We start from the raw sequence: 9,898 nt of genomic DNA, 5'->3' as shown, positions 1-9,898 counted from the left end.
ATCAAGGCCACACCTCTTAATCCTAATCCTTCTCAAACAATTTCACTCCCCAATGACTAAGTGTCCAGATATATGAGCCTATGGGAGGCATTCTCATTCAAACTACTACACAGTTATAAAGTTTCTGCTCTTAACTTCAGAAGTAAACTTTTAATGCATCGCCTCTGTCCTTTTTTTTTTTTTTTTTTAAAGCAGGATTTATTATTTCTTACTTAACAAAGATTTAACAGTGAGAATACTAATACTGCTCATCAATTTGACGTGACCTAGACTCGCTTGGGAGACAAGCCTCTAGGTAGACCTGTTAGGGAGCTACTGATTAGGTTAGTGGGTGTGGTGGTTTGAATAGGATTGTCCCCCAGAGTGTGCTTGCATGTTTGGTCACCAGGGAGTGGCACTATTAGGTACGGCCATGTTGAGGCAGGTGTGGCCATGTTGGAGGAAGTATGTTACTTGGGGTAGGCTTTGAGGTTTCAGATGCTCAAGCCAGGCCCAGCGTCACTCTCTCTTCTTGCTGTCTATTGATCCAGATGTTGAACCCCTGGCTTTTTCTCCTGCACTATATCTATGGGTTTCCTGCTGCCTACTTCTCACCTTGATGATAATGGACTAAACCTCTAAAACTGTAATCTAGCCCCAATTAAATGTTTTCTTTATAAGAGCTCCCATGGTCATGGTGTCTCTTCACAGCAATAAAACCCTAACTAAAACAGTGGGGAACACTTGTCCTGATTATCCTGATGAGGCTAGCCTCCAGTATACCCATGCGGGGTTATCCAGGTTAGGTTAGTTGAGGTGGGAGGACCTGGTGTTGCTGTGGGTGTGCCACTCTGTAGGCTGAGAGCCTTGACTGAGTAGAAGCAGAGCTGAACCCTGCACTCATTGCCCTCGGCTCCCCCGCCAACAGTGGATGTGATGTGACCAGTTGCCTCAAGGTCTGCCTCCTCAATTTTACTGCCGTGATGGATGGCACCTTTCAACTGTTCTCTCTACAGTTGCTTTTGCTGGATATTTTGTCCTGGCAACAGGACAAGTAAGTAATACAAGCAAGTCACAGCTTCATCTCACTGAGATGGGGGTGGAGCCTGATGGCCTCGGTAGATACCCTCCTCTTTTTCTCTGAGTTAACTCCTGTTTTTTCATGTCACTAAAACAGTATATAACGATTATGAATAGGTTTATTTAGCACTTCCTTATAGAAATATACTTCTTTATTTAACAAAGGCTTTTTTTTTTTTTTTTTGGACAGGGTCTCTCATCTAGGCTGACCTTACCTTTGTTTCTATGGTCTGTTTATGGTTCTATGATAATCTTCAATTGCTAATCCTCCTGTCTTTGCTTCTCAAGTGCTGAGATTACTGGCATCTGACCACCACATCTGGTTTATGCAATGCTAAGGATGAAAGCCAGGCCCTTGTGATTGCTGCCAACTGAGTTACAGCCCATAATGTTCTATTAATGCAAAGTTGTTTGGACTTATATCCATGGGGTATATTCATCAGAAGACCACAGTTTACATGTCTAAAGTAAATGTGTACTGATTTAGCCTGTTTTCTGTGCCTAAATACTGGTACCTGAGATCAGAAAACTTATAAAGAATGTAAATTTTGGTGGCTTATGTTCAGATGCTTGGAAGTCCAGGAACATGGTAGTGACATCTGCCTGGCATCTGGTGAGGGTCTGGGTGGGCCTTTCACTCTAGGCTAGCATTGCAGCAGACGTCACATAGTGAGACTTGCCAGCTCAGGCCCACCTCTCATTTCATAAGAAGCTAGCAAAGCTAACATCCCATGCATTCCCTATTGTAGTGTTTTCATATAACTTTATTTAGTTCCCAAAGGCTCAATTTTAAATACCATCAACACAAACTTAGAACTCTGGTGGAAATACAGTCAAATCAAACTGAATTTGTTTTTTGTGTTTTCGTTTTGTTTTGTTTTTGTTTTTTGTTTTTTTGTTTTTGTTGTTGTTGTTGTTTTGGTTTTCCGAGATAGGGTTTCTCTGTGTAGCCTTGGCTTTCCTGGACTCACACTGTAGACCAGGCTGGCCTCGAACTCACAGAGATCCGCCTGCCTTTGCCTCCCAAGTGCTGGGATTAAAGGCGTGTGCCACTACACCTGGCTCAAACTGAATTTGAAAACATGGAAATTCTCATATGATTTATTTAATCATTGTAATTTTTAAACATTGAGAGAGAGAGAGAGAGAGAGAGAGAGAGAGAGAGAGAGAGAGAGAGAGTTTGTGTGTGTTCATTTGCTCTACATTTAAAGATGGCAGACATTAACTGGGGCCTTTTTAGAAAGTTTCTGACACGCTCTTTTGCCTTTTGTTCTTTACTTCCTGCCCCTCTCCTTGCCCACAACATTGAGGCACAGCCTGGGCATGGAGAAACTATCTTTATGAAGATAGAAGCCATGCTCAAATAGTGAAAAAGGAGGAAGTTGGGGAGTATGGAATCTAGTTCTTGATGTCATCAGGGTAACAATGTACTGGTGATTTCCTGACATCATGGCTGCCGAGTGCTAGGATTTCTGTCATTTGAAACCAAGGGTGATTCTAACCGAGAGCTTCTGGCCCTATAAACAGCAGCTTTCATGCAGAGAGTTATGAATGAAATGTCCTTGGGGCCATAACCTTCAGAATAGGAAGAGGAGGAAACCAAGCCATGGATACCTCTGAGCTGAGGTGGCTGAACAGGGCAAGATGCTTAGAGACCGGATGAGAACTGATCAAACACAGACCATAGAAACATAGCTGAGTCTGGATACAAGTGAGAAAGGAGTCTCAAAGGTATGCCACTGTATGCACAAGCTCATCGCCAACCAAGAGAAGAGGGAGTATTCAGTCTGTGCAGTCAGACAAATCAACCTCTAGCTCATGGAAAGTAGTTTCGGTTTAAAAAAAAAAATGAGCAACATGAAGGGATTAAAGTCATATTCTACACAAAGAAAACAGGCAGAGAAGTGTCCCCATGGGCTGGCAAATGGTTCATCAAGTCATCTGGCTGAGTTCACTCTTTGAAGCCCATGTGTTAGAAAGAGGGAACCAATTTTTGTCAGTTGCCCTTTGACTTCCACATGCTCACACACACGTGAAGTAAATAAATAAAAATATAATAAAAACTATATAATAATGATTTCTCCAAAGTGATAAGAGCACGCAATACACCATGATCTCAACAGAAATGACTCACAAAAACTGTATTTTTAAATACAAGATGCAATAAGAAAATGATGAGATGCCTAAAAGAGTACAGTCTGAAGAAAACTTCAAGAGTGAAAAGAAGGAATAAAAATAAAATAAGACAATTGATAAAATAAAATAGCCCATTCCCTAGAAGAAACATGAGAAAAATAAGCAGCAGGAGCATCTTTAACAGAGTTAATGGCTAGGGCTGGAGAAATGGCTCTATGGTTATGACAGCTTTCTGCTCTTGCAGAAGACAGGAGTTCAGCTCCTAGCACCCATGCTGCGTAGCTGATGAGTTCCTTTAACTTCAGCTCCGGGGGACCAGCTGCCCTCTTCTGGCCTTGGTGGTCAATTGCACTTATGTGCACATGCCCACATACACTTGTTTGCATAATTAAAGATAAAAATAAATCTTTAAAGAGAAAGAAAAGCGAAGGTTAAAATGAGTAAAACATTTACTGCAAAAATAAAGAATGTGAGCCGTATAGAAAGGCTGGCAGGGAAGTGTAATAGGAGGCCCCGAGTGAGAAAACCAACATGGAAAAAGAACAATTGGTAAGAAACACAAAGCCATGAGAGATGACTGTGTGTCCCTTTTGTCACTGCAGTGGTCACTGTGCCGTTCAGTCAAAGTGCATGTCTTCCATACTTAAAAAAATTTTTTTTTTGAAAATTAAACCAACAAACAAAAAAACCCACAAAAATGGTCTTACAATTTTTTCAGTAGCAATAATAGAACCAATGCCACACATTGAAAATTCACAGTAAAAATATCAGCTAATAATGATAAATATTCTAATATACTTTAAAAGATATTGGGCTCTTTTGTTTCTTTTCTTTTTTTTCATTTTATTATTTTATTCATATTACATCTTGATTGTTAGCCCTTCCCCTGTTTCCTCCCATTCTTCCTTCCCTCCCACTTCCCTCCTTCTCCCCTTCCCTATGTCTGTGATTGAGGGAGACCTCCTCCCCCTATATATGCCCTCAGAATATCAAGTCTCTTCTTAGTAACTTGCTATCCTTCCTCTGAGTGCCGCCTCCCCATCCAGGGGACATGGTCAGAAAAGGGGCACCAGAGTTCGTGTGAGAGTCAGATCTCACTCTCCACTCAACGGTGGAGAATATCATGTTCGTCGGCTAGGTCTTGGTAGGGGTTCAAAGTTTAATGCCTATATTCTCCTTGGCTGGTGCCTTAGTTTGAGGAGGACCCCAGGACCCAGATCTGCCTGTCATAAAGTTCTTCTTGTAGGTTTCCAGGACCCTGTGGGTCCTACTATTTCCTTATTCTTCCATGTTATTCTCTCCTAAAGTCTCAATAGGATGTCCTCTCCTCTGACCCACTTTCTTGGTAAGTAAAGTTTTTCATAGTACGTATCCCTAATGACAGACAGAAAGGGGGTAGATACAGATGGGAGGAAGGGTAGAAGGGAACTGGGAGAAGAGGGAGGGTGAGCCATAATTAGGATCGATGATGTAAGAAAAAATACATTTTCAATAAAAGGGAAAAGTAGTTGGCTTTGTTTTTATTTCATCTTTTTATACTTGTGTGTGGTGTGTGTGCATGTCTGTATGCATGTTGCCTGTGTATGGATGCATGTGGGTGAGTATGCACATGTGCCCAGCCATGTGAGGGTCTAGGGTTCATGTTTCTGTCTTCCTGGATTGCTCTCTGACCTTGTACATTGAGGGCCAGGCCTCCCTCCCCCCCCACCCCCTGGAGCTCACTTCTTGTGCTTGCTTGCCTAACCAGCTTGCCTTGGGGAATCCCCTGTCTCTGCCTCCTGTACTGTAAGATTGCAGAGGAGTCACTTGACCCACCCAGCTAGTCCACAGGCTCTGAAGATTCAAACTCAGCACCAACTCTTGTGTGGCAAGTGTTTCACCCATCTCCTCAGCATGACTGAGCTTTTAAAAAAGAAAACAACAAACAAACAAACAGAACCTGTGCACTCAGCCCAAGGACACACCATAGGATCACAGCAAGGGTTGCCTAAAACTAAGTTGTGCTCAAGTGTTGATAGGGACCCATTATGGTAGAGGCGAGTGGAACATATTCAAGAGGGTCCAGGAAAGGAAGCATTGGATAAGGACTGCATAGTCAGCTAAATTGGCATTTTTGGTACAATTAAAATGTAAGAACTCAGAAAATATTGTTTCTGTAAATCTTCTTTGGAACTGTGGAACTATAGGAAAGGCTTGTACATCAAGATGGGTAGGGTGCTGTAGCTGTGTACTTACATGGAAAACTGGCATTGACTGGAATACAGGATGGGCTGGAGCGATGGCTGGCTTGGTGGCTAAAGATAGTGCTAAGCCTGGTGGCCTGAGTTTGATTCCTGGGACTCCTGTCACATGAGAGAACAGACTAAATTTCCCATAGCTCTGCCCTCACATACACACACACATATATATACACACACACAAAATTGATTAATTTAAAAATAGAAGAAGAAAGTAAACAGTAATCAAATGTTCTGTCAGCGCAGAACAGTGTAACTACACATCGAAAGGGAAGAGCCTTCAAAGAAATACATTTCTAAAAGGTTTTCATGATCAGATGGAAACACTCGTTTCATTATTCTTAGACCGCTTTCTGCATACTGTAGAACAAGCCAAGGAAAGTGCTTGAAATTCCAATCTGTCATTTCTATTGTTATTGAAGAGCAGGATCTGCGGTGCGGGTAGAGGGATAAACAACTTTCATATTGAACAAATTAAATAGCATCACGCTCGCTCCAGCTGTCTGGATGACTTAGCCTGTTGTTGCTGTTGCTGTTGTTGTTGTTGCTTTGACTGAATGCTATAGGCTGGGTGATTTATGGAGGGTGGAGGCTTGTTTAGCTCCCAGTTCTGGAGCTTAGGAAACCCAAGCACATGGTCCTGGGTTCCACCCACATCTGCCCAGTGTCCAGCTAGGGCTTCCTGCTGGTTAGTCCCGAGGGGGTGTGGAACATCTCATAGGTGAGTGGGCTTAATCACTTGAGACTTTGTAGTTCTCATGAAGCCGCTATTGCTACCCCTGTTCGATGCTAACTACCTCTCAAAGACCCCACCCCTAAATAGCATTAGCATCTGACTCTGGGTATTTGGGTTCAACATGACTTTGGAGAGAACTTTCAGATGGGACCACTTGAACTTAGAAGCTCTGATCTCTTTTACAAAGTCAGACCTACTATTTCTATTCTTTAAGACTTACTCATTGTTTAAACACTTAAGAATTGCTACATACATATGTTCGTGTGTAATACATATGTGTGTTTTGTCTGCATGCCTGTTTATACCCTACACTCATGCCCTGGTGCATGAGGTGGTAAGAAGAAGGCGTCCTATTCTGGAGATGAAGTGATGGGTTGTTGTGAGCCTCCATGTTGGTACTGGGAACCAAACCTGGGTTCTCTGCAAGTGGACCCAGTGGCTCTTAATTGCTGAGCCCTCACTCTAACCACATCATTGCTTTTTAAATGGGTGTAAAGTCATAGGTTTTCTTATAGAATTTTCATACATCCTTGGGGTTGACCTCCACCCTCCCTCTTCCTGCTCTGACCTATACCTTCCCACCCCAAGTATTTCCTTTTCCCTGTTCATAAAGCTCTTTTAAAAAACAATAACCTTCTCTTAAAGATTTTATCCCCTCTTGTGTGCATTTAGTAAGAAGCAATGACTAGACCAAAATTGTTCCCAGGTGGATCATTCTTTCAGGCTTGTCTGGGTTTTAGGTTTGGAATATCTAAGTCTTTCTGTTGACACTATATGAAGCCACCCACACCTCAAATGCCACTCTGGGAGGACTTCAGAAAAGACCCTGACTTTGGAAGTACGTAAAACATCACAATTGGTTAAAGACATGGGATTCAACTTTCTGCCATGCGTAGATAAGAGCTAGAGGTGGAATTCAGTTAGGCGGTAGACAAACAGGGCACTGTTGGCATTTCTAAGTGGGAGATTTGTTTCTTCTGTATTGAAGCTCTTGTGGAGAACAAGGCAGCTCAGCGTTCAGGTGAGCAGGTGTGTGTAGGATGCTCAAATGGAAGATTTAAGATAGTTACCATAAGGAAACCACTGAATTGCTAGGGTTACTGAGCAGTGTTAGTGCTTTGTGAGGTCTGCGGTTCTGAGGGAAATGTCAATGGCTGAGGCAGTTGAAAGACTATTTCCAGTCATCTGTCAGAGAGAGGTTCAGTAAAGCTGGGGCTCTGAGGCACCATGGGGAGTAGAACGGTTGCAAATTTCAAGAGTCATTTGTTGCCATGCAGTTTTCCTATGTTTGAATTGAAACCTGCAATAATGTGCTTCACAACAAACATAGAATACGGGCATGATATCGTCTTGTAGCTGTGATGTTCCATGAATGGCTAGTGCATGCATGTCAAGTATCACGAACAGGAGCAGAATCTAGTTTTATCATCTATAATTTGGAATTTTTTAAAGTGTTATTTTGTGGGACTGGAGAGATGGCTCAGTTGTAAAGAGCACTAGTTGCTCTTTCAGAGAGCCTGGGTTCAATTCCCAGCATCCATATGGCAGCTCACAACTGTCTGTAACTCCTGGTTCCAGGGGATCTGACACCTTTACACAGGCACACATGCAGTCAAAACACCAATGCATATACAAATTTTAAAATTATTTTTAAAATGTTATTTTGTGTGGCTGGAGAGATGGCTCAGCAGTCAAAAGCACTGGCTGCTCTTGCAGAGGACCTGTTAGATCCTTAGCACCCACACAGCACCTCACAACCAGTCACAAGAGACCTGATGCTTTCTTCAGTCCTGTGTGTGTACACTCATGGTACACAGATGTATGTGCAGACCAAACACCCATGCATAAAATAAATTTTAAAAACTTTTAAAAATAGATGTTATTTTGTATAGGAGTTTTCAGTGTGAGTTAATGAATCTGATTTGAATTTCATTATACTTATTTGGCTTCAAAATCAACATTTGATTTTAATGAATTTGATTTATTACTAGGGAACATAGAAAAAAAGTCACTATTACAATAAAGTCTTGCCATGGATGGAATGTGTGTGTCCTTTCCAAATCCATATTTCTAAGCCCTAATCCCCAACATGACCGGTGGTTGGCTCTAAGTCTTCAGAAAGAAATAAGACTTCAATGATGTCATCAGGATAACCCCACCCCCAGGATGGACTAATGCCCTTAGAGAGGCTGAAGAGCCCAGAGCACATGCATTTGTATTAGGTATTGTGCTGTGATAAAAATACCATGACCAAGGCAACTTATAAAAGAAAGTATTTAGTTGGGCTTATGGCTTTAGAGGCTTAGCATTCATGATGGCAGAACAAAAGCATGGCAACAGAGGCAGCAGAGGGTCACATACTGATCCAAAGAGAGGAGACAGAGAGCACAGACTGGGAATGCTGTGAGTCTTTCTTAACCTCAAATTCCACGCCTAGTGACCTAATTCTTCTAACAAGGCCACGCCTCCTAATCCTTCTTAACCTACTGTATTCAAACAGACAAGCCTATTGGAGCATTCTCATCCAAACCACCATAACACGCCCCTATCCCACCTTCTCCTTCTCTTCTATCTGTGTCAGGTGTAGCTGGAAGACATCTACCTCCAAGCCAGGACATAGGTCCTCACCTGTATCTAACTATGGCTGTACACTGATCTTGGTCTTCAATACATTGGAATGTTGGCATCATGATGACAATTACACTTCAACACATGTGAAAATTCTCAGTGTTAGAACATGCTGTATTTACATCCCTTCTGTAACAAAGAAATTAAAGTACTTATTAGACTCTTTAAAAAAACCACAATGGTCTTTTTTACAAAGATATTTAAAATACATTTATAGAATTATATGTTTAAATACATATTCCTTCCTCAGAAGGTTGGGGGAGGGACCCTAATTGATGGTATCAATGGTACCATCTCTGTCAAATGCTGTTTCCTATGGGAATCCTTTTCTGTCCCTCTGAGCTAGGATGAAGTTCCCCTCCAAAGTACTCAGTAGCTACATTCCCCCTTGTGTGTGGGGGTGGGTATAGTAACTTCTTGTTGCAGGACTTTGTTCTTTACAGCAAAACCCTGGAAGGTGGCGAGATGACTTGTTCAAGATGCCCCTGGCAGGTAGTGTGGGCCGCTGTGAGACTTCTTAACAAGAACACCAATGAATTCTGGAACAGTGTGTTTTAGAAAATGCACAGGGTTTACTTCCTTCTTATTTTTGTTGACTCAAAAGGAGTGTTGGCGGTGGGGTCAGAGTCCAGTTTTTTTTTTTTAACTACCCATGTGTTAGAAACATTGGGGAAAAAAAATAATAAAACAAAACCCCTTCAGAACACTAAAGCAAAACAATACATTTTGCCAAGAAGGAAACAAGAAATGTGGCATTACAACTGGAGTCGCCATGCCAGAACTGCAACAGGCAAACATCAGAGGCACTCTGTAGCAGTACAACACAAGGTTTTGTTAACCAGGAGCTGGGTGAGTACATGCTTAATACGTACAAGAATTTCCTTCTAGTCTCTTAGCTTCCCACAATCCAGTGACTGAGCCCATTTTGGTGCTTTGGTTTGTTGTCGTCCTTGTCCAGAAATCATGTGCTCTGAGGGAAACTATGAATTGCTTTAAACATTAACAGATGCTGGATTTAAAGAATGATCAACTTCTAAACTGCTGATTTCCATGGAAAAACTAAATACACATTCTTTCTTCCATACTAACTTTGAAACTTTTA

The sequence above is a fragment of the Acomys russatus genome, chromosome 21 (genome assembly GCF_903995435.1).
Source record: "Acomys russatus chromosome 21, mAcoRus1.1, whole genome shotgun sequence".
NCBI classification, from domain to species: Eukaryota; Metazoa; Chordata; class Mammalia; order Rodentia; family Muridae; genus Acomys; species Acomys russatus.
This window is presented reverse-complemented; position numbering follows the sequence as displayed.